General features: G+C 42.5%; 3 long non-coding RNA genes across 6 annotated transcripts; all 3 read right to left on the bottom strand.

Annotated features, from left to right (window-relative positions):
• Positions 1 to 4,401: 4,401 nt before the first annotated feature.
• Positions 4,402 to 6,107, bottom strand: LOC141379199 (uncharacterized). 2 transcript variants are annotated; one of them, XR_015517314.1, is made up of 2 exons: positions 5,969 to 6,107; positions 4,402 to 5,634 (listed from the first exon to the last, which is right to left on the bottom strand). It is a non-coding gene; the product is annotated as an uncharacterized LOC141379199 (long non-coding RNA). The 2 variants fall into 2 exon arrangements; XR_015517315.1 differs by having other exon boundaries at positions 4,402 to 5,620.
• A 5,402-nt stretch (positions 6,108 to 11,509) lies between these two features.
• LOC141379201 (uncharacterized) lies at positions 11,510 to 13,215 on the bottom strand. Of its 2 annotated transcripts, none has more exons than XR_015517319.1 (2): positions 13,077 to 13,215; positions 11,510 to 12,728 (listed from the first exon to the last, which is right to left on the bottom strand). It is a non-coding gene; the product is annotated as an uncharacterized LOC141379201 (long non-coding RNA). The 2 variants fall into 2 exon arrangements; XR_015517318.2 differs by having other exon boundaries at positions 12,459 to 12,742.
• A 5,404-nt stretch (positions 13,216 to 18,619) lies between these two features.
• LOC137489704 (uncharacterized) lies at positions 18,620 to 20,325 on the bottom strand. 2 transcript variants are annotated; one of them, XR_015517327.1, is made up of 2 exons: positions 20,187 to 20,325; positions 18,620 to 19,838 (listed from the first exon to the last, which is right to left on the bottom strand). It is a non-coding gene; the product is annotated as an uncharacterized LOC137489704 (long non-coding RNA). The 2 variants fall into 2 exon arrangements; XR_015517326.1 differs by having other exon boundaries at positions 19,569 to 19,852.
• Between the last annotated feature and the right edge of the window lie 4,341 nt (positions 20,326 to 24,666).

The following is a 24,666-nucleotide window of genomic DNA, read 5'->3' as shown; positions in this document are numbered from 1 at the left end:
AACACAGCACACCAATATATTTCTAGGAACAATGCAGTACAACAAAGTACTCGAAATCAAAGTCACGAGCAACGGAGTGAGAACACCAACCGCTTGCGGTGGGACGTTCACGCCGGCCCGCACCGTGTTCATGACAATGATTTCCACCCAACAGTCCGTTTCCGGACTACTAGAGATACTAGATGGATAAACGATGGGGCCCAAGACGAGCACCATCGTTTCAACAATTTCACATATCAGTACAGACAATACAACAACACCCAACCTAGACAAGACATCAGACCACGTGCACTGATCACACGTGAAGACGACGACACATGGAGATACACAAGAAGTGACACACATCACTACAAAAACGCAGAACTCCCATACAGAGAAAGACAATTTATAAATTCCCAATACAAAAGACAAGAAAATAGAGTAGAATTAGACAACGATACGTGGAGATACAGAAATAATAATAACACGCACTCTAAAAACACAAACTTCCCACAGAGACAAAGACAATTCAGAAACGTTCAATACGACACACAGGGGGTTCCCTACAACAGAAACGCCCAACCGCCTCGCCCGGTCTTCACGAGACGCGAAACTCCACATAACATAAACAGACAAAGAACGACTTACTATCACGATGACACTCCACGCACAGACGGTCCCCTTCAACGCAAACATTACTCCAGGGACGGTAACGGGACAGAATATACACCAAGGTGGCGTAACGAACAAAACAACAAGAGAGAACGGCCACAAAAGGGACCGCGAACAAGACCCCAGAGATATTTTACACAACCGAGCGATCCTACCCCATCTGCATATACGCCCGCAACACCGAAGCTCAAAAACACGATTAAACTGGTTTACGATCTCCTTCGCTTGGAACACCAATTAAAAAACATTGACGTACAAAAAGAAAGCGACACACCCATCACATTTAAAAGACTGCAAACACACCTGATCACCACGATTAAACCATTACTACCCAACGAAAGAGTAAACGAGAGATTGACGGGCAACGCACGCAATTGGATGTACACGACACAACTTATCCTACGAGAACATTACCAGCTCCTCATCCAACAGAAGAAGCGTGAGCTCATAGCGCACACCGACAGAGCGGATTGGCCACACGCACTCGACATAGCGACCAGATGGGCCAACAAAAACCTACAAAATAAAATACAACCCACAACATTCGAAAAAATAGAAACATTCCTTACCGAAACTAACGAACGCAACACATCGAGAGACACCGAAAACGGAGATCCACCAGCCCCAAACACAAATCAAACGCACGCACGAACACACAAACGTAAAGATGATCCGCCAGCGACAAGGGCAAAATCAGGGGCACAACACGTACATGTACAGACTTCGCCAGCCGCCCCTCCTCCCAGCAGGGGCGACTGGTCTTTCGACGAAGAATTCCCACCACTCGCACCCCCAGCAGGCATTACGCCTACAATCATACACACAACAAAACCACTACCACAAAGAACAGCACGCAGACTTAACACTGACCTCTTGGTGGACATCGAAACACCACAAAACAAACAGACCGCCGAACAAAAAGCCCCCACCGAACAGCCAAAAACAACCCACGAACAACTTAGCACACACACAATTGTCGAGAAGAACAAAACGAACGAAAAGGAAGACACAACTGGGCAGTCTAGACACACCTCAGACACGACGGCGACTACAAGACCTCCCACTACACATGTAGACAGAGCCACCTCCCCCAGTTTATACTCGGAGGACTCAACGGATGACGACTACGCCACATATACAGTCAACGCAGCACATAGAACATCCCCTACATTGGAGACCGAAAACGAACAGAGAGACAGTACACGAACCGAAGAAACCGAAAATACCACACACGACACTGAGAACACATCGACAGCGCTCGCCACACCAAGAAAGGACACACACACACTCGTGACCCCCTCCACACCAAAATCGGTGGGCAGACCTTACAAACACATCAAGACAGACAAAAAACACATAGACTGGAGCCTCAACCTAAAAAAGAGATGTGTGATAATCGGCGACTCTAACGTAGCAAGGATCCCGTCTTTTGATATAGTAGAGCTCCAGGTGGATAGCTTCCCGGGAGCCAAATTCCAACACGCCGGTTATTTGGTGGAAAAAGCAACGATCGCAATGGAACCCGAAGTACTGATGCTCTCGTTCGGTATCAATAATCGTACACAAAGGTGCATCTCAACCACAGAAAAGGAAATACTCAGAACATACAAAACAGCACGCGCTCGCTTACCACACACGGAGATCATCGTACCACTCATTAACTTTAGCCAAACACTACCAGAAGAAGAAAAAGCACATCTCACGGCCATGAACAAATACATCAGGGACAATCTTCATCATGTATCAGCATTACCATCCAGGGATTTCAGGGTAGAGAACGACATGATCCACTGGACCGCCGGTACGGCCCGAGCACTTTTAGAACACTGGATGTATTTTTTAGACTTGGAAGGCCAAATATCCCAACAGGGGACTCAGACAAACGCATAGTCAATTTATCGACGGTAATACTAACCCAAGATCAAACGGAAACATTACGGAAAGGCCTTTCGTTCATTCCCTCAACTAAAAGAACCACACAAAAGATCGAATTATTACATAGCTTACAGACTTATCACAGACGAATAAAATTAGAAGTATACTTTGAGGGCAAAAAAAGACAAAAACAGAAACTACCATTCACGCACAACTCCGATTGGACTCCAGCACTATCCAGTTTACCCCCGCAAATCAACTCATTGATCAAAGCAGACTATTACGCGTACAAACATCTCGATTGGGGCCGGTCAGAAGAAGAAAATCTCACAAAGAATGAAAGAATAGCTATTAAAAACCTACACGGCAATCACCAGTTGGTAATCAAACCTGCGGACAAAGGAAACGCGGTCGTACTCATGGACAAAACGGACTATTTATGGGAGGGGCATCGACAACTTAACAAACAAGAACACTATAGCCCCTTGAACGAACCCATATACCCCCAAACGAGACTAGAAATCAAAGAAATACTTGAAGAAATGTGCGAAAAAAAGATTATCAGCGGGGACCAAAAAACTTATTTAATGGGATCGGGCACTCCCAGGCCAAGGAGATTTTATCTACTGCCCAAAATTCACAAAGACCCGAAAGACTGGAGTAGGCCACATAAGATACCACCAGGCCGTCCAATAGTATCGGACTGTGATAGCGAATCATACTATACAGCCGAATATATAGAATATTTTTTAAACCCCATCTCACAGCGACACGCCAGTTATTTACGAGACACATACGATTTCATACAAAAGACCAAAAATCTAACAATCCCCACGGACGCCCTCCTTTTTACTATCGACATAGACAGTCTCTACACAAACATCGAAACACAGGCCGGAATATCGGCTGTGCAAGATTGCTTCAAGCGTTTTCCGGACCCCAAAAGACCCGATGAGTATATAATCAAACTATTAGAAATCAATCTCACCAAAAACGACTTTGAATTTAACTCGAAATTCTATCTGCAAACAAAGGGCACCGCCATGGGCAAAAAATTCGCACCCTCTTACGCAAACATATTCATGGCAGCTTGGGAGCACTCCGCACTAACTAATTTTCCCTTAAAACCATTCGCATATTACAGATTCCTAGACGATATTTGGGGAGTATGGACATACGGCCGAGAGGAATTTCAAAGATTCACAACACACTTGAACAATCATCAAAGTTCCATCACAATCAAGTTTGAGATCAACGACCAACAAGTGAACTTCTTGGACGTAGTCACATACAAAGGACCAAAATTTGAGAAACAAAACCAATTGGACTACAAAGTTTACTTCAAACCCACAGACACACACTCGCTACTACACAAGTCTAGCTTTCACCCTAAGCACACATTTCGGGGAGTAATCAAGTCACAAATCCTTAGATTTTACAGAATATCTTCTCAAGAGACAGACTTTAAAATGGCAGTTAAAACCCTCTTTAAGGCACTTAAAAAACGGGGATACGGACGCACATACCTTCGGAAAATTTTCAAAACATTTCAACAATCTATCGCAAACCCAACAACAACAACAAACACACGCAACAAAATAATCCCCCTCGTCACATTTTACTCACAACAGAGTAAACAACTTAATAGAGCAACAAAAGAAAACTTCAACAAATTCATCGAACCCACACGTTTTATACAGAAACACAGACCAATCGCGGCCTTTAAGAGAAACAAAAACTTACTAGACACACTGGTCAGTAGCAAAACCAGCCAACAACAAAAACCGACAAGAGCGGAAGCGCACAAACACTACACGGTGAGACGGTGGGTCCAGAACAAAACAAACAAAAACATTTACGAAACACAACGCAACACATCGGCGGGGGTATGCAACTGCATCTACTTAATTTATTGTACGAAATGCCACAAACAATACGTTGGACAAACTAAGAATCAACTCTCATTACGAACATATCAACACACATACAACATACGTAACAAAATCGAAAAACGCAAATTATTAGTTAAGCATTTTGTAATGCATGGACTCTCAGCCCTCAGGGTTACCGCCTTACAGTCAAGCCCCTTTTGGTCATTACGGGAGAGGTTAAGGTTTGAAAGAATATGGATCAAGCGATTGGACACGGTGTATCCAAGGGGCCTAAATGAAAACTAAAAACAAACAGCAAAACCTAAAACACGGAGAGCTCCGGGATGAACCCTAATTTTCGATTACGACAACCCAACACCAACACTCACCCCAACCCCATAGACGGTAACCCTGACGCGACCACTAACCCTATTCCCATAAACCAAAACGCAACCCCAACACTCACCCCAACCCTACGGCCAGGAACCCTACGGTCAGTAACCCTACGGTCAGTAACCCTAACATTAAAATTAAAATTCATTTTTATGCAGCTCTGAACATTAAAATTAAAATTCATTTTTATGCAGCCCTGAACTACGTGAATCATACCTAAAAACACAGCGACTCAGGGGACTACGCGACTAACCCTAAGTTTCAAAAATTAAAATGCAACCCCAACCCCTACACTCACCCTAACCCTAAAGTCAGTAACCCTGACACTAAAACCCCTCTTAATACGACCTGAAATCACAGGAACCATACCCCAAACACGGGGGACGGCGCGACAAACCCTAACTCGAATCTTAACACAAAAGTAAATATACGAAGGGACACAAAAAAGCACACACACGCACACATAAAACAATAAAAACACAAATAAAAGACACACACCTAATTTTAAACAAATAAACAAATTAAATAAACAAAGTAATCAAAAAATAAAAAACAAAAAATAAAACAATTATTTATTTATTCACAAAAAATACATAAAACAGCATGATATTCAACAATGAGAAACAGGAGTGGAGGAGGGTCTGGACGAAGGAGGAAGTCGAAATGGAATCCGAAGCGGTCAGTTGAAATGTAGGACAATGCACAACCAAGGCCGGACACAGTCTGGCCTTTGGATTTTTCGTTCCCCTAACCAAGCTCGTGCCACGTCTCTGAACTTTGGGTCCGATGAGATGAAATCCCGAAATCCGACTCTCCACCACGACACAGTCCTGTAAATACACAACTAATAACATAATTTTAATGCTTAATACAGTCCCCATCACATAAAACCTAATTAAAAGTAAGCCCAGACTATATCTACACACTCATACATACATACAAGATCCTCTCAACACAGATATAAATCCCCCACAGAGAGTGGAGTGAATAATGATACAAAAAAGGAAAACTCGATACAAACTTAGAGAATATCTGATACATAATAGCTCCCCTCCTCTCTCATCACTCTAACATTAGTTACAAAGACTCAAAGGACGATTTGTAAACAAAGGGGCACACTTATCCACAACTTTACATGATTCTCAGACTAACATCCAAAACAAACACACAATACTTACCTAACATCCTATCCCAACACCTCTGGATCAACAGGGGAATTCACAGGGCTGCATACCAGTTAATTCAATCACTCCAGCTCGAAAAACAAAGCAGAGAGACGGAGTTTGCCGAGATGATGACGTCACCGGAGCCACGAACAAAACAGGAAGTAAATCGCGGAAGCACCGCGACGATGACGTCACACACCCTCGCGTTTAAAACTACTTCAAACACAGCCAATTCATTTCTAACATTTATCTAAAGCAGGATCAAAGGAATCCATACAAACACAACTTAAAAACCAGGATTATCTGACAATTAATAACATTGCTAACATTATTTGAGGCTTAAGACGATTCAACACACTGATTTATATCTTACAGAAATAATCCAACTCATTTAATAAGAGGATTAAAAATGAGGAATACAATTTATCTCGAATAACACAGCCTGTCATAACATTTTAGACCCAAAATGACTCAGCAAAATAACAAACACTCCATAAGGACACCAACAATTACTCCTTACACACTTATAAAAATAATAAACCCACGCAGATATGACTTAAATAGTTACTTATAAAACAACTTGAACAAACACACTTGAAGTAACATCCAAACCACATAGGAAGTCAAATAAATAAGTTTGATAATAAATACTCATAACAAATAATTTTTCTAACAAAACAAACGCTTAATTATTTCAACAGGATGATTAAATATATTAAAAGCAAAAAATACACATTAAAATACGATTAAAACACCATTTGAACAAACCAGCTCACACACTGATCATAGCCACTCCCCCACTCCCCCCTCCCCTCTCCCTCACAGCAGGACTATAAATAGGGAGGGAACACTCACCAGCTCACCATTTGTGAAGCTGCTCTCTTTGGACACTCACAGACACTGATCTTCTATACAAATCCGACGTTCTTGCACACAGCCTGAGGAAGAAATATACACTTCGAAACGTAGCTACGCATTGAACGTCGATTTTTAGGAATTCCTTATAGATTTAGAAAATAGAATTAGGAAAAAATATTTAGAAAAAAATAGAAAACTACAAAGCTTTCAAAAAACAAAAAAAGATGTACAGATACTTTAATGAATACAGAGCCAGACTAACTCCAAGAGAACGAGTTAGGATCTGGGATTATCCCACTAACACAGCACACCAATATATTTCTAGGAACAATGCAGTACAACAAAGTACTCGAAATCAAAGTCACGAGCAACGGAGTGAGAACACCAACCGCTTGCGGTGGGACGTTCACGCCGGCCCGCACCGTGTTCATGACAATGATTTCCACCCAACAGTCCGTTTCCGGACTACTAGAGATACTAGATGGATAAACGATGGGGCCCAAGACGAGCACCATCGTTTCAACAATTTCACATATCAGTACAGACAATACAACAACACCCAACCTAGACAAGACATCAGACCACGTGCACTGATCACACGTGAAGACGACGACACATGGAGATACACAAGAAGTGACACACATCACTACAAAAACGCAGAACTCCCATACAGAGAAAGACAATTTATAAATTCCCAATACAAAAGACAAGAAAATAGAGTAGAATTAGACAACGATACGTGGAGATACAGAAATAATAACACGCACTCTAAAAACACAAACTTCCCACAGAGACAAAGACAATTCAGAAACGTTCAATACGACACACAGGGGGTTCCCTACAACAGAAACGCCCAACCGCCTCGCCCGGTCTTCACGAGACGCGAAACTCCACATAACATAAACAGACAAAGAACGACTTACTATCACGATGACACTCCACGCACAGACGGTCCCCTTCAACGCAAACATTACTCCAGGGACGGTAACGGGACAGAATATACACCAAGGTGGCGTAACGAACAAAACAACAAGAGAGAACGGCCACAAAAGGGACCGCGAACAAGACCCCAGAGATATTTTACACAACCGAGCGATCCTACCCCATCTGCATATACGCCCGCAACACCGAAGCTCAAAAACACGATTAAACTGGTTTACGATCTCCTTCGCTTGGAACACCAATTAAAAAACATTGACGTACAAAAAGAAAGCGACACACCCATCACATTTAAAAGACTGCAAACACACCTGATCACCACGATTAAACCATTACTACCCAACGAAAGAGTAAACGAGAGATTGACGGGCAACGCACGCAATTGGATGTACACGACACAACTTATCCTACGAGAACATTACCAGCTCCTCATCCAACAGAAGAAGCGTGAGCTCATAGCGCACACCGACAGAGCGGATTGGCCACACGCACTCGACATAGCGACCAGATGGGCCAACAAAAACCTACAAAATAAAATACAACCCACAACATTCGAAAAAATAGAAACATTCCTTACCGAAACTAACGAACGCAACACATCGAGAGACACCGAAAACGGAGATCCACCAGCCCCAAACACAAATCAAACGCACGCACGAACACACAAACGTAAAGATGATCCGCCAGCGACAAGGGCAAAATCAGGGGCACAACACGTACATGTACAGACTTCGCCAGCCGCCCCTCCTCCCAGCAGGGGCGACTGGTCTTTCGACGAAGAATTCCCACCACTCGCACCCCCAGCAGGCATTACGCCTACAATCATACACACAACAAAACCACTACCACAAAGAACAGCACGCAGACTTAACACTGACCTCTTGGTGGACATCGAAACACCACAAAACAAACAGACCGCCGAACAAAAAGCCCCCACCGAACAGCCAAAAACAACCCACGAACAACTTAGCACACACACAATTGTCGAGAAGAACAAAACGAACGAAAAGGAAGACACAACTGGGCAGTCTAGACACACCTCAGACACGACGGCGACTACAAGACCTCCCACTACACATGTAGACAGAGCCACCTCCCCCAGTTTATACTCGGAGGACTCAACGGATGACGACTACGCCACATATACAGTCAACGCAGCACATAGAACATCCCCTACATTGGAGACCGAAAACGAACAGAGAGACAGTACACGAACCGAAGAAACCGAAAATACCACACACGACACTGAGAACACATCGACAGCGCTCGCCACACCAAGAAAGGACACACACACACTCGTGACCCCCTCCACACCAAAATCGGTGGGCAGACCTTACAAACACATCAAGACAGACAAAAAACACATAGACTGGAGCCTCAACCTAAAAAAGAGATGTGTGATAATCGGCGACTCTAACGTAGCAAGGATCCCGTCTTTTGATATAGTAGAGCTCCAGGTGGATAGCTTCCCGGGAGCCAAATTCCAACACGCCGGTTATTTGGTGGAAAAAGCAACGATCGCAATGGAACCCGAAGTACTGATGCTCTCGTTCGGTATCAATAATCGTACACAAAGGTGCATCTCAACCACAGAAAAGGAAATACTCAGAACATACAAAACAGCACGCGCTCGCTTACCACACACGGAGATCATCGTACCACTCATTAACTTTAGCCAAACACTACCAGAAGAAGAAAAAGCACATCTCACGGCCATGAACAAATACATCAGGGACAATCTTCATCATGTATCAGCATTACCATCCAGGGATTTCAGGGTAGAGAACGACATGATCCACTGGACCGCCGGTACGGCCCGAGCACTTTTAGAACACTGGATGTATTTTTTAGACTTGGAAGGCCAAATATCCCAACAGGGGACTCAGACAAACGCAGTCAATTTATCGACGGTAATACTAACCCAAGATCAAACGGAAACATTACGGAAAGGCCTTTCGTTCATTCCCTCAACTAAAAGAACCACACAAAAGATCGAATTATTACATAGCTTACAGACTTATCACAGACGAATAAAATTAGAAGTATACTTTGAGGGCAAAAAAAGACAAAAACAGAAACTACCATTCACGCACAACTCCGATTGGACTCCAGCACTATCCAGTTTACCCCCGCAAATCAACTCATTGATCAAAGCAGACTATTACGCGTACAAACATCTCGATTGGGGCCGGTCAGAAGAAGAAAATCTCACAAAGAATGAAAGAATAGCTATTAAAAACCTACACGGCAATCACCAGTTGGTAATCAAACCTGCGGACAAAGGAAACGCGGTCGTACTCATGGACAAAACGGACTATTTATGGGAGGGGCATCGACAACTTAACAAACAAGAACACTATAGCCCCTTGAACGAACCCATATACCCCCAAACGAGACTAGAAATCAAAGAAATACTTGAAGAAATGTGCGAAAAAAAGATTATCAGCGGGGACCAAAAAACTTATTTAATGGGATCGGGCACTCCCAGGCCAAGGAGATTTTATCTACTGCCCAAAATTCACAAAGACCCGAAAGACTGGAGTAGGCCACATAAGATACCACCAGGCCGTCCAATAGTATCGGACTGTGATAGCGAATCATACTATACAGCCGAATATATAGAATATTTTTTAAACCCCATCTCACAGCGACACGCCAGTTATTTACGAGACACATACGATTTCATACAAAAGACCAAAAATCTAACAATCCCCACGGACGCCCTCCTTTTTACTATCGACATAGACAGTCTCTACACAAACATCGAAACACAGGCCGGAATATCGGCTGTGCAAGATTGCTTCAAGCGTTTTCCGGACCCCAAAAGACCCGATGAGTATATAATCAAACTATTAGAAATCAATCTCACCAAAAACGACTTTGAATTTAACTCGAAATTCTATCTGCAAACAAAGGGCACCGCCATGGGCAAAAAATTCGCACCCTCTTACGCAAACATATTCATGGCAGCTTGGGAGCACTCCGCACTAACTAATTTTCCCTTAAAACCATTCGCATATTACAGATTCCTAGACGATATTTGGGGAGTATGGACATACGGCCGAGAGGAATTTCAAAGATTCACAACACACTTGAACAATCATCAAAGTTCCATCACAATCAAGTTTGAGATCAACGACCAACAAGTGAACTTCTTGGACGTAGTCACATACAAAGGACCAAAATTTGAGAAACAAAACCAATTGGACTACAAAGTTTACTTCAAACCCACAGACACACACTCGCTACTACACAAGTCTAGCTTTCACCCTAAGCACACATTTCGGGGAGTAATCAAGTCACAAATCCTTAGATTTTACAGAATATCTTCTCAAGAGACAGACTTTAAAATGGCAGTTAAAACCCTCTTTAAGGCACTTAAAAAACGGGGATACGGACGCACATACCTTCGGAAAATTTTCAAAACATTTCAACAATCTATCGCAAACCCAACAACAACAACAAACACACGCAACAAAATAATCCCCCTCGTCACATTTTACTCACAACAGAGTAAACAACTTAATAGAGCAACAAAAGAAAACTTCAACAAATTCATCGAACCCACACGTTTTATACAGAAACACAGACCAATCGCGGCCTTTAAGAGAAACAAAAACTTACTAGACACACTGGTCAGTAGCAAAACCAGCCAACAACAAAAACCGACAAGAGCGGAAGCGCACAAACACTACACGGTGAGACGGTGGGTCCAGAACAAAACAAACAAAAACATTTACGAAACACAACGCAACACATCGGCGGGGGTATGCAACTGCATCTACTTAATTTATTGTACGAAATGCCACAAACAATACGTTGGACAAACTAAGAATCAACTCTCATTACGAACATATCAACACACATACAACATACGTAACAAAATCGAAAAACGCAAATTATTAGTTAAGCATTTTGTAATGCATGGACTCTCAGCCCTCAGGGTTACCGCCTTACAGTCAAGCCCCTTTTGGTCATTACGGGAGAGGTTAAGGTTTGAAAGAATATGGATCAAGCGATTGGACACGGTGTATCCAAGGGGCCTAAATGAAAACTAAAAACAAACAGCAAAACCTAAAACACGGAGAGCTCCGGGATGAACCCTAATTTTCGATTACGACAACCCAACACCAACACTCACCCCAACCCCATAGACGGTAACCCTGACGCGACCACTAACCCTATTCCCATAAACCAAAACGCAACCCCAACACTCACCCCAACCCTACGGCCAGGAACCCTACGGTCAGTAACCCTACGGTCAGTAACCCTAACATTAAAATTAAAATTCATTTTTATGCAGCTCTGAACATTAAAATTAAAATTCATTTTTATGCAGCCCTGAACTACGTGAATCATACCTAAAAACACAGCGACTCAGGGGACTACGCGACTAACCCTAAGTTTCAAAAATTAAAATGCAACCCCAACCCCTACACTCACCCTAACCCTAAAGTCAGTAACCCTGACACTAAAACCCCTCTTAATACGACCTGAAATCACAGGAACCATACCCCAAACACGGGGGACGGCGCGACAAACCCTAACTCGAATCTTAACACAAAAGTAAATATACGAAGGGACACAAAAAAGCACACACACGCACACATAAAACAATAAAAACACAAATAAAAGACACACACCTAATTTTAAACAAATAAACAAATTAAATAAACAAAGTAATCAAAAAATAAAAAACAAAAAATAAAACAATTATTTATTTATTCACAAAAAATACATAAAACAGCATGATATTCAACAATGAGAAACAGGAGTGGAGGAGGGTCTGGACGAAGGAGGAAGTCGAAATGGAATCCGAAGCGGTCAGTTGAAATGTAGGACAATGCACAACCAAGGCCGGACACAGTCTGGCCTTTGGATTTTTCGTTCCCCTAACCAAGCTCGTGCCACGTCTCTGAACTTTGGGTCCGATGAGATGAAATCCCGAAATCCGACTCTCCACCACGACACAGTCCTGTAAATACACAACTAATAACATAATTTTAATGCTTAATACAGTCCCCATCACATAAAACCTAATTAAAAGTAAGCCCAGACTATATCTACACACTCATACATACATACAAGATCCTCTCAACACAGATATAAATCCCCCACAGAGAGTGGAGTGAATAATGATACAAAAAAGGAAAACTCGATACAAACTTAGAGAATATCTGATACATAATAGCTCCCCTCCTCTCTCATCACTCTAACATTAGTTACAAAGACTCAAAGGACGATTTGTAAACAAAGGGGCACACTTATCCACAACTTTACATGATTCTCAGACTAACATCCAAAACAAACACACAATACTTACCTAACATCCTATCCCAACACCTCTGGATCAACAGGGGAATTCACAGGGCTGCATACCAGTTAATTCAATCACTCCAGCTCGAAAAACAAAGCAGAGAGACGGAGTTTGCCGAGATGATGACGTCACCGGAGCCACGAACAAAACAGGAAGTAAATCGCGGAAGCACCGCGACGATGACGTCACACACCCTCGCGTTTAAAACTACTTCAAACACAGCCAATTCATTTCTAACATTTATCTAAAGCAGGATCAAAGGAATCCATACAAACACAACTTAAAAACCAGGATTATCTGACAATTAATAACATTGCTAACATTATTTGAGGCTTAAGACGATTCAACACACTGATTTATATCTTACAGAAATAATCCAACTCATTTAATAAGAGGATTAAAAATGAGGAATACAATTTATCTCGAATAACACAGCCTGTCATAACATTTTAGACCCAAAATGACTCAGCAAAATAACAAACACTCCATAAGGACACCAACAATTACTCCTTACACACTTATAAAAATAATAAACCCACGCAGATATGACTTAAATAGTTACTTATAAAACAACTTGAACAAACACACTTGAAGTAACATCCAAACCACATAGGAAGTCAAATAAATAAGTTTGATAATAAATACTCATAACAAATAATTTTTCTAACAAAACAAACGCTTAATTATTTCAACAGGATGATTAAATATATTAAAAGCAAAAAATACACATTAAAATACGATTAAAACACCATTTGAACAAACCAGCTCACACACTGATCATAGCCACTCCCCCACTCCCCCCTCCCCTCTCCCTCACAGCAGGACTATAAATAGGGAGGGAACACTCACCAGCTCACCATTTGTGAAGCTGCTCTCTTTGGACACTCACAGACACTGATCTTCTATACAAATCCGACGTTCTTGCACACAGCCTGAGGAAGAAATATACACTTCGAAACGTAGCTACGCATTGAACGTCGATTTTTAGGAATTCCTTATAGATTTAGAAAATAGAATTAGGAAAAAATATTTAGAAAAAAATAGAAAACTACAAAGCTTTCAAAAAACAAAAAAAGATGTACAGATACTTTAATGAATACAGAGCCAGACTAACTCCAAGAGAACGAGTTAGGATCTGGGATTATCCCACTAACACAGCACACCAATATATTTCTAGGAACAATGCAGTACAACAAAGTACTCGAAATCAAAGTCACGAGCAACGGAGTGAGAACACCAACCGCTTGCGGTGGGACGTTCACGCCGGCCCGCACCGTGTTCATGACAATGATTTCCACCCAACAGTCCGTTTCCGGACTACTAGAGATACTAGATGGATAAACGATGGGGCCCAAGACGAGCACCATCGTTTCAACAATTTCACATATCAGTACAGACAATACAACAACACCCAACCTAGACAAGACATCAGACCACGTGCACTGATCACACGTGAAGACGACGACACATGGAGATACACAAGAAGTGACACACATCACTACAAAAACGCAGAACTCCCATACAGAGAAAGACAATTTATAAATTCCCAATACAAAAGACAAGAAAATAGAGTAGAATTAGACAACGATACGTGGAGATACAGAAATAATAACACGCACTCTAAAAACACAAACTTCCCACAGAGACAAAGACAATTCAGAAACGTTCAATACGACACACAGGGGGTTCCCTACAACAGAAACGCCCAACCGCCTCGCCCGGTCTTCACGAGACGCGAAACTCCACATAACATAAACAGACAAAGAACGACTTACTATCACGATGACACTCCACGCACAGACGGTCCCCTTCAACGCAAACATTACTCCAGGGACGGTAACGGGACAGAATATACACCAAGGTGGCGTAACGAACAAAACAACAAGAGAGAACGGCCACAAAAGGGACCGCGAACAAGACCCCAGAGATATTTTACACAACCGAGCGATCCTACCCCATCTGCATATACGCCCGCAACACCGAAGCTCAAAAACACGATTAAACTGGTTTACGATCTCCTTCGCTTGGAACACCAATTAAAAAACATTGACGTACAAAAAGAAAGCGACACACCCATCACATTTAAAAGACTGCAAACACACCTGATCACCACGATTAAACCATTACTACCCAACGAAAGAGTAAACGAGAGATTGACGGGCAACGCACGCAATTGGATGTACACGACACAACTTATCCTACGAGAACATTACCAGCTCCTCATCCAACAGAAGAAGCGTGAGCTCATAGCGCACACCGACAGAGCGGATTGGCCACACGCACTCGACATAGCGACCAGATGGGCCAACAAAAACCTACAAAATAAAATACAACCCACAACATTCGAAAAAATAGAAACATTCCTTACCGAAACTAACGAACGCAACACATCGAGAGACACCGAAAACGGAGATCCACCAGCCCCAAACACAAATCAAACGCACGCACGAACACACAAACGTAAAGATGATCCGCCAGCGACAAGGGCAAAATCAGGGGCACAACACGTACATGTACAGACTTCGCCAGCCGCCCCTCCTCCCAGCAGGGGCGACTGGTCTTTCGACGAAGAATTCCCACCACTCGCACCCCCAGCAGGCATTACGCCTACAATCATACACACAACAAAACCACTACCACAAAGAACAGCACGCAGACTTAACACTGACCTCTTGGTGGACATCGAAACACCACAAAACAAACAGACCGCCGAACAAAAAGCCCCCACCGAACAGCCAAAAACAACCCACGAACAACTTAGCACACACACAATTGTCGAGAAGAACAAAACGAACGAAAAGGAAGACACAACTGGGCAGTCTAGACACACCTCAGACACGACGGCGACTACAAGACCTCCCACTACACATGTAGACAGAGCCACCTCCCCCAGTTTATACTCGGAGGACTCAACGGATGACGACTACGCCACATATACAGTCAACGCAGCACATAGAACATCCCCTACATTGGAGACCGAAAACGAACAGAGAGACAGTACACGAACCGAAGAAACCGAAAATACCACACACGACACTGAGAACACATCGACAGCGCTCGCCACACCAAGAAAGGACACACACACACTCGTGACCCCCTCCACACCAAAATCGGTGGGCAGACCTTACAAACACATCAAGACAGACAAAAAACACATAGACTGGAGCCTCAACCTAAAAAAGAGATGTGTGATAATCGGCGACTCTAACGTAGCAAGGATCCCGTCTTTTGATATAGTAGAGCTCCAGGTGGATAGCTTCCCGGGAGCCAAATTCCAACACGCCGGTTATTTGGTGGAAAAAGCAACGATCGCAATGGAACCCGAAGTACTGATGCTCTCGTTCGGTATCAATAATCGTACACAAAGGTGCATCTCAACCACAGAAAAGGAAATACTCAGAACATACAAAACAGCACGCGCTCGCTTACCACACACGGAGATCATCGTACCACTCATTAACTTTAGCCAAACACTACCAGAAGAAGAAAAAGCACATCTCACGGCCATGAACAAATACATCAGGGACAATCTTCATCATGTATCAGCATTACCATCCAGGGATTTCAGGGTAGAGAACGACATGATCCACTGGACCGCCGGTACGGCCCGAGCACTTTTAGAACACTGGATGTATTTTTTAGACTTGGAAGGCCAAATATCCCAACAGGGGACTCAGACAAACGCATAGTCAATTTATCGACGGTAATACTAACCCAAGATCAAACGGAAACATTACGGAAAGGCCTTTCGTTCATTCCCTCAACTAAAAGAACCACACAAAAGATCGAATTATTACATAGCTTACAGACTTATCACAGACGAATAAAATTAGAAGTATACTTTGAGGGCAAAAAAAGACAAAAACAGAAACTACCATTCACGCACAACTCCGATTGGACTCCAGCACTATCCAGTTTACCCCCGCAAATCAACTCATTGATCAAAGCAGACTATTACGCGTACAAACATCTCGATTGGGGCCGGTCAGAAGAAGAAAATCTCACAAAGAATGAAAGAATAGCTATTAAAAACCTACACGGCAATCACCAGTTGGTAATCAAACCTGCGGACAAAGGAAACGCGGTCGTACTCATGGACAAAACGGACTATTTATGGGAGGGGCATCGACAACTTAACAAACAAGAACACTATAGCCCCTTGAACGAACCCATATACCCCCAAACGAGACTAGAAATCAAAGAAATACTTGAAGAAATGTGCGAAAAAAAGATTATCAGCGGGGACCAAAAAACTTATTTAATGGGATCGGGCACTCCCAGGCCAAGGAGATTTTATCTACTGCCCAAAATTCACAAAGACCCGAAAGACTGGAGTAGGCCACATAAGATACCACCAGGCCGTCCAATAGTATCGGACTGTGATAGCGAATCATACTATACAGCCGAATATATAGAATATTTTTTAAACCCCATCTCACAGCGACACGCCAGTTATTTACGAGACACATACGATTTCATACAAAAGACCAAAAATCTAACAATCCCCACGGACGCCCTCCTTTTTACTATCGACATAGACAGTCTCTACACAAACATCGAAACACAGGCCGGAATATCGGCTGTGCAAGATTGCTTCAAGCGTTTTCCGGACCCCAAAAGACCCGATGAGTATATAATCAAACTATTAGAAATCAATCTCACCAAAAACGACTTTGAATTTAACTCGAAATTCTATCTGCAAACAAAGGGCACCGCCATGGGCAAAAAATTCGCACCCTCTTACGCAAACATATTCAGGGCAGCTTGGGAGCACTCCGCACTAACTAATTTTCCCTTAAAACCATTCGCATATTACAGATTCCTAGACGATATTTGGGGAGTATGGACATACGGCCGAGAGGAATTTCAAAGATTCACAACACACTTGAACAATCATCAAAGTTCCATCACAATCAAGTTTGAGATCAACGACCAACAAGTGAACTTCTTGGACGTAGTCACATACAAAGGACCAAAATTTGAGAAACAAAACCAATTGGACTACAAAGTTTACTTCAAACCCACAGACACACACTCGCTACTACACAAGTCTAGCTTTCACCCTAAGCACACATTTCGGGGAGTAATCAAGTCACAAATCCTTAGATTTTACAGAATATCTTCTCAAGAGACAGACTTTAAAATGGCAGTTAAAACCCTCTTTAAGGCACTTAAAAAACGGGGATACGGACGCACATACCTTCGGAAAATTTTCAAAACATTTCAACAATCTATCGCAAACCCAACAACAACAACAAACACACGCAACAAAATAATCCCCCTCGTCACATTTTACTCACAACAGAGTAAACAACTTAATAGAGCAACAAAAGAAAACTTCAACAAATTCATCGAACCCACACGTTTTATACAGAAACACAGACCAATCGCGGCCTTTAAGAGAAACAAAAACTTACTAGACACACTGGTCAGTAGCAAAACCAGCCAACAACAAAAACCGACAAGAGCGGAAGCGCACAAACACTACACGGTGAGACGGTGGGTCCAGAACAAAACAAACAAAAACATTTACGAAACACAACGCAACACATCGGCGGGGGTATGCAACTGCATCTACTTAATTTATTGTACGAAATGCCACAAACAATACGTTGGACAAACTAAGAATCAACTCTCATTACGAACATATCAACACACATACAACATACGTAACAAAATCGAAAAACGCAAATTATTAGTTAAGCATTTTGTAATGCATGGACTCTCAGCCCTCAGGGTTACCGCCTTACAGTCAAGCCCCTTTTGGTCATTACGGGAGAGGTTAAGGTTTGAAAGAATATGGATCAAGCGATTGGACACGGTGTATCCAAGGGGCCTAAATGAAAACTAAAAACAAACAGCAAAACCTAAAACACGGAGAGCTCCGGGATGAACCCTAATTTTCGATTACGACAACCCAACACCAACACTCACCCCAACCCCATAGACGGTAACCCTGACGCGACCACTAACCCTATTCCCATAAACCAAAACGCAACCCCAACACTCACCCCAACCCTACGGCCAGGAACCCTACGGTCAGTAACCCTACGGTCAGTAACCCTAACATTAAAATTAAAATTCATTTTTATGCAGCTCTGAACATTAAAATTAAAATTCATTTTTATGCAGCCCTGAACTACGTGAATCATACCTAAAAACACAGCGACTCAGGGGACTACGCGACTAACCCTAAGTTTCAAAAATTAAAATGCAACCCCAACCCCTACACTCACCCTAACCCTAAAGTCAGTAACCCTGACACTAAAACCCCTCTTAATACGACCTGAAATCACAGGAACCATACCCCAAACACGGGGGACGGCGCGACAAACCCTAACTCGAATCTTAACACAAAAGTAAATATACGAAGGGACACAAAAAAGCACACACACGCACACATAAAACAATAAAAACACAAATAAAAGACACACACCTAATTTTAAACAAATAAACAAATTAAATAAACAAAGTAATCAAAAAATAAAAAACAAAAAATAAAACAATTATTTATTTATTCACAAAAAATACATAAAACAGCATGATATTCAACAATGAGAAACAGGAGTGGAGGAGGGTCTGGACGAAGGAGGAAGTCGAAATGGAATCCGAAGCGGTCAGTTGAAATGTAGGACAATGCACAACCAAGGCCGGACACAGTCTGGCCTTTGGATTTTTCGTTCCCCTAACCAAGCTCGTGCCACGTCTCTGAACTTTGGGTCCGATGAGATGAAATCCCGAAATCCGACTCTCCACCACGACACAGTCCTGTAAATACACAACTAATAACATAATTTTAATGCTTAATACAGTCCCCATCACATAAAACCTAATTAAAAGTAAGCCCAGACTATATCTACACACTCATACATACATACAAGATCCTCTCAACACAGATATAAATCCCCCACAGAGAGTGGAGTGAATAATGATACAAAAAAGGAAAACTCGATACAAACTTAGAGAATATCTGATACATAATAGCTCCCCTCCTCTCTCATCACTCTAACATTAGTTACAAAGACTCAAAGGACGATTTGTAAACAAAGGGGCACACTTATCCACAACTTTACATGATTCTCAGACTAACATCCAAAACAAACACACAATACTTACCTAACATCCTATCCCAACACCTCTGGATCAACAGGGGAATTCACAGGGCTGCATACCAGTTAATTCAATCACTCCAGCTCGAAAAACAAAGCAGAGAGACGGAGTTTGCCGAGATGATGACGTCACCGGAGCCACGAACAAAACAGGAAGTAAATCGCGGAAGCACCGCGACGATGACGTCACACACCCTCGCGTTTAAAACTACTTCAAACACAGCCAATTCATTTCTAACATTTATCTAAAGCAGGATCAAAGGAATCCATACAAACACAACTTAAAAACCAGGATTATCTGACAATTAATAACATTGCTAACATTATTTGAGGCTTAAGACGATTCAACACACTGATTTATATCTTACAGAAATAATCCAACTCATTTAATAAGAGGATTAAAAATGAGGAATACAATTTATCTCGAATAACACAGCCTGTCATAACATTTTAGACCCAAAATGACTCAGCAAAATAACAAACACTCCATAAGGACACCAACAATTACTCCTTACACACTTATAAAAATAATAAACCCACGCAGATATGACTTAAATAGTTACTTATAAAACAACTTGAACAAACACACTTGAAGTAACATCCAAACCACATAGGAAGTCAAATAAATAAGTTTGATAATAAATACTCATAACAAATAATTTTTCTAACAAAACAAACGCTTAATTATTTCAACAGGATGATTAAATATATTAAAAGCAAAAAATACACATTAAAATACGATTAAAACACCATTTGAACAAACCAGCTCACACACTGATCATAGCCACTCCCCCACTCCCCCCTCCCCTCTCCCTCACAGCAGGACTATAAATAGGGAGGGAACACTCACCAGCTCACCATTTGTGAAGCTGCTCTCTTTGGACACTCACAGACACTGATCTTCTATACAAATCCGACGTTCTTGCACACAGCCTGAGGAAGAAATATACACTTCGAAACGTAGCTACGCATTGAACGTCGATTTTTAGGAATTCCTTATAGATTTAGAAAATAGAATTAGGAAAAAATATTTAGAAAAAAATAGAAAACTACAAAGCTTTCAAAAAACAAAAAAAGATGTACAGATACTTTAATGAATACAGAGCCAGACTAACTCCAAGAGAACGAGTTAGGATCTGGGATTATCCCACTAACACAGCACACCAATATATTTCTAGGAACAATGCAGTACAACAAAGTACTCGAAATCAAAGTCACGAGCAACGGAGTGAGAACACCAACCGCTTGCGGTGGGACGTTCACGCCGGCCCGCACCGTGTTCATGACAATGATTTCCACCCAACAGTCCGTTTCCGGACTACTAGAGATACTAGATGGATAAACGATGGGGCCCAAGACGAGCACCATCGTTTCAACAATTTCACATATCAGTACAGACAATACAACAACACCCAACCTAGACAAGACATCAGACCACGTGCACTGATCACACGTGAAGACGACGACACATGGAGATACACAAGAAGTGACACACATCACTACAAAAACGCAGAACTCCCATACAGAGAAAGACAATTTATAAATTCCCAATACAAAAGACAAGAAAATAGAGTAGAATTAGACAACGATACGTGGAGATACAGAAATAATAATAACACGCACTCTAAAAACACAAACTTCCCACAGAGACAAAGACAATTCAGAAACGTTCAATACGACACACAGGGGGTTCCCTACAACAGAAACGCCCAACCGCCTCGCCCGGTCTTCACGAGACGCGAAACTCCACATAACATAAACAGACAAAGAACGACTTACTATCACGATGACACTCCACGCACAGACGGTCCCCTTCAACGCAAACATTACTCCAGGGACGGTAACGGGACAGAATATACACCAAGGTGGCGTAACGAACAAAACAACAAGAGAGAACGGCCACAAAAGGGACCGCGAACAAGACCCCAGAGATATTTTACACAACCGAGCGATCCTACCCCATCTGCATATACGCCCGCAACACCGAAGCTCAAAAACACGATTAAACTGGTTTACGATCTCCTTCGCTTGGAACACCAATTAAAAAACATTGACGTACAAAAAGAAAGCGACACACCCATCACATTTAAAAGACTGCAAACACACCTGATCACCACGATTAAACCATTACTACCCAACGAAAGAGTAAACGAGAGATTGACGGGCAACGCACGCAATTGGATGTACACGACACAACTTATCCTACGAGAACATTACCAGCTCCTCATCCAACAGAAGAAGCGTGAGCTCATAGCGCACACCGACAGAGCGGATTGGCCACACGCACTCGACATAGCAACCAGATGGGCCAACAAAAACCTACAAAATAAAATACAACCCACAACATTCGAAAAAATAGAAACATTCCTTACCGAAACTAACGAACGCAACACATCGAGAGACACCGAAAACGGAGATCCACCAGCCCCAAACACAAATCAAACGCACGCACGAACACACAAACGTAAAGATGATCCGCCAGCGACAAGGGCAAAATCAGGGGCACAACACGTACATGTACAGACTTCGCCAGCCGCCCCTCCTCCCAGCAGGGGCGACTGGTCTTTCGACGAAGAATTCCCACCACTCGCACCCCCAGCAGGCATTACGCCTACAATCATACACACAACAAAACCACTACCACAAAGAACAGCACGCAGACTTAACACTGACCTCTTGGTGGACATCGAAACACCACAAAACAAACAGACCGCCGAACAAAAAGCCCCCACCGAACAGCCAAAAACAACCCACGAACAACTTAGCACACACACAATTGTCGAGAAGAACAAAACGAACGAAAAGGAAGACACAACTGGGCAGTCTAGACACACCTCAGACACGACGGCGACTACAAGACCTCCCACTACACATGTAGACAGAGCCACCTCCCCCAGTTTATACTCGGAGGACTCAACGGATGACGACTACGCCACATATACAGTCAACGCAGCACATAGAACATCCCCTACATTGGAGACCGAAAACGAACAGAGAGACAGTACACGAACCGAAGAAACCGAAAATACCACACACGACACTGAGAACACATCGACAGCGCTCGCCACACCAAGAAAGGACACACACACACTCGTGACCCCCTCCACACCAAAATCGGTGGGCAGACCTTACAAACACATCAAGACAGACAAAAAACACATAGACTGGAGCCTCAACCTAAAAAAGAGATGTGTGATAATCGGCGACTCTAACGTAGCAAGGATCCCGTCTTTTGATATAGTAGAGCTCCAGGTGGATAGCTTCCCGGGAGCCAAATTCCAACACGCCGGTTATTTGGTGGAAAAAGCAACGATCGCAATGGAACCCGAAGTACTGATGCTCTCGTTCGGTATCAATAATCGTACACAAAGGTGCATCTCAACCACAGAAAAGGAAATACTCAGAACATACAAAACAGCACGCGCTCGCTTACCACACACGGAGATCATCGTACCACTCATTAACTTTAGCCAAACACTACCAGAAGAAGAAAAAGCACATCTCACGGCCATGAACAAATACATCAGGGACAATCTTCATCATGTATCAGCATTACCATCCAGGGATTTCAGGGTAGAGAACGACATGATCCACTGGACCGCCGGTACGGCCCGAGCACTTTTAGAACACTGGATGTATTTTTTAGACTTGGAAGGCCAAATATCCCAACAGGGGACTCAGACAAACGCATAGTCAATTTATCGACGGTAATACTAACCCAAGATCAAACGGAAACATTACGGAAAGGCCTTTCGTTCATTCCCTCAACTAAAAGAACCACACAAAAGATCGAATTATTACATAGCTTACAGACTTATCACAGACGAATAAAATTAGAAGTATACTTTGAGGGCAAAAAAAGACAAAAACAGAAACTACCATTCACGCACAACTCCGATTGGACTCCAGCACTATCCAGTTTACCCCCGCAAATCAACTCATTGATCAAAGCAGACTATTACGCGTACAAACATCTCGATTGGGGCCGGTCAGAAGAAGAAAATCTCACAAAGAATGAAAGAATAGCTATTAAAAACCTACACGGCAATCACCAGTTGGTAATCAAACCTGCGGACAAAGGAAACGCGGTCGTACTCATGGACAAAACGGACTATTTATGGGAGGGGCATCGACAACTTAACAAACAAGAACACTATAGCCCCTTGAACGAACCCATATACCCCCAAACGAGACTAGAAATCAAAGAAATACTTGAAGAAATGTGCGAAAAAAAGATTATCAGCGGGGACCAAAAAACTTATTTAATGGGATCGGGCACTCCCAGGCCAAGGAGATTTTATCTACTGCCCAAAATTCACAAAGACCCGAAAGACTGGAGTAGGCCACATAAGATACCACCAGGCCGTCCAATAGTATCGGACTGTGATAGCGAATCATACTATACAGCCGAATATATAGAATATTTTTTAAACCCCATCTCACAGCGACACGCCAGTTATTTACGAGACACATACGATTTCATACAA

This window comes from Danio rerio, chromosome 19 (assembly GCF_052040795.2).
Source record: "Danio rerio strain M-AB ecotype USA chromosome 19, GRCz13ab, whole genome shotgun sequence".
In the NCBI taxonomy this organism is placed as follows: domain Eukaryota; kingdom Metazoa; phylum Chordata; class Actinopteri; order Cypriniformes; family Danionidae; genus Danio; species Danio rerio.
The sequence above is the reverse complement of the archived record's forward strand: the minus strand, read 5'-3'. Positions and strand labels throughout refer to the sequence as shown.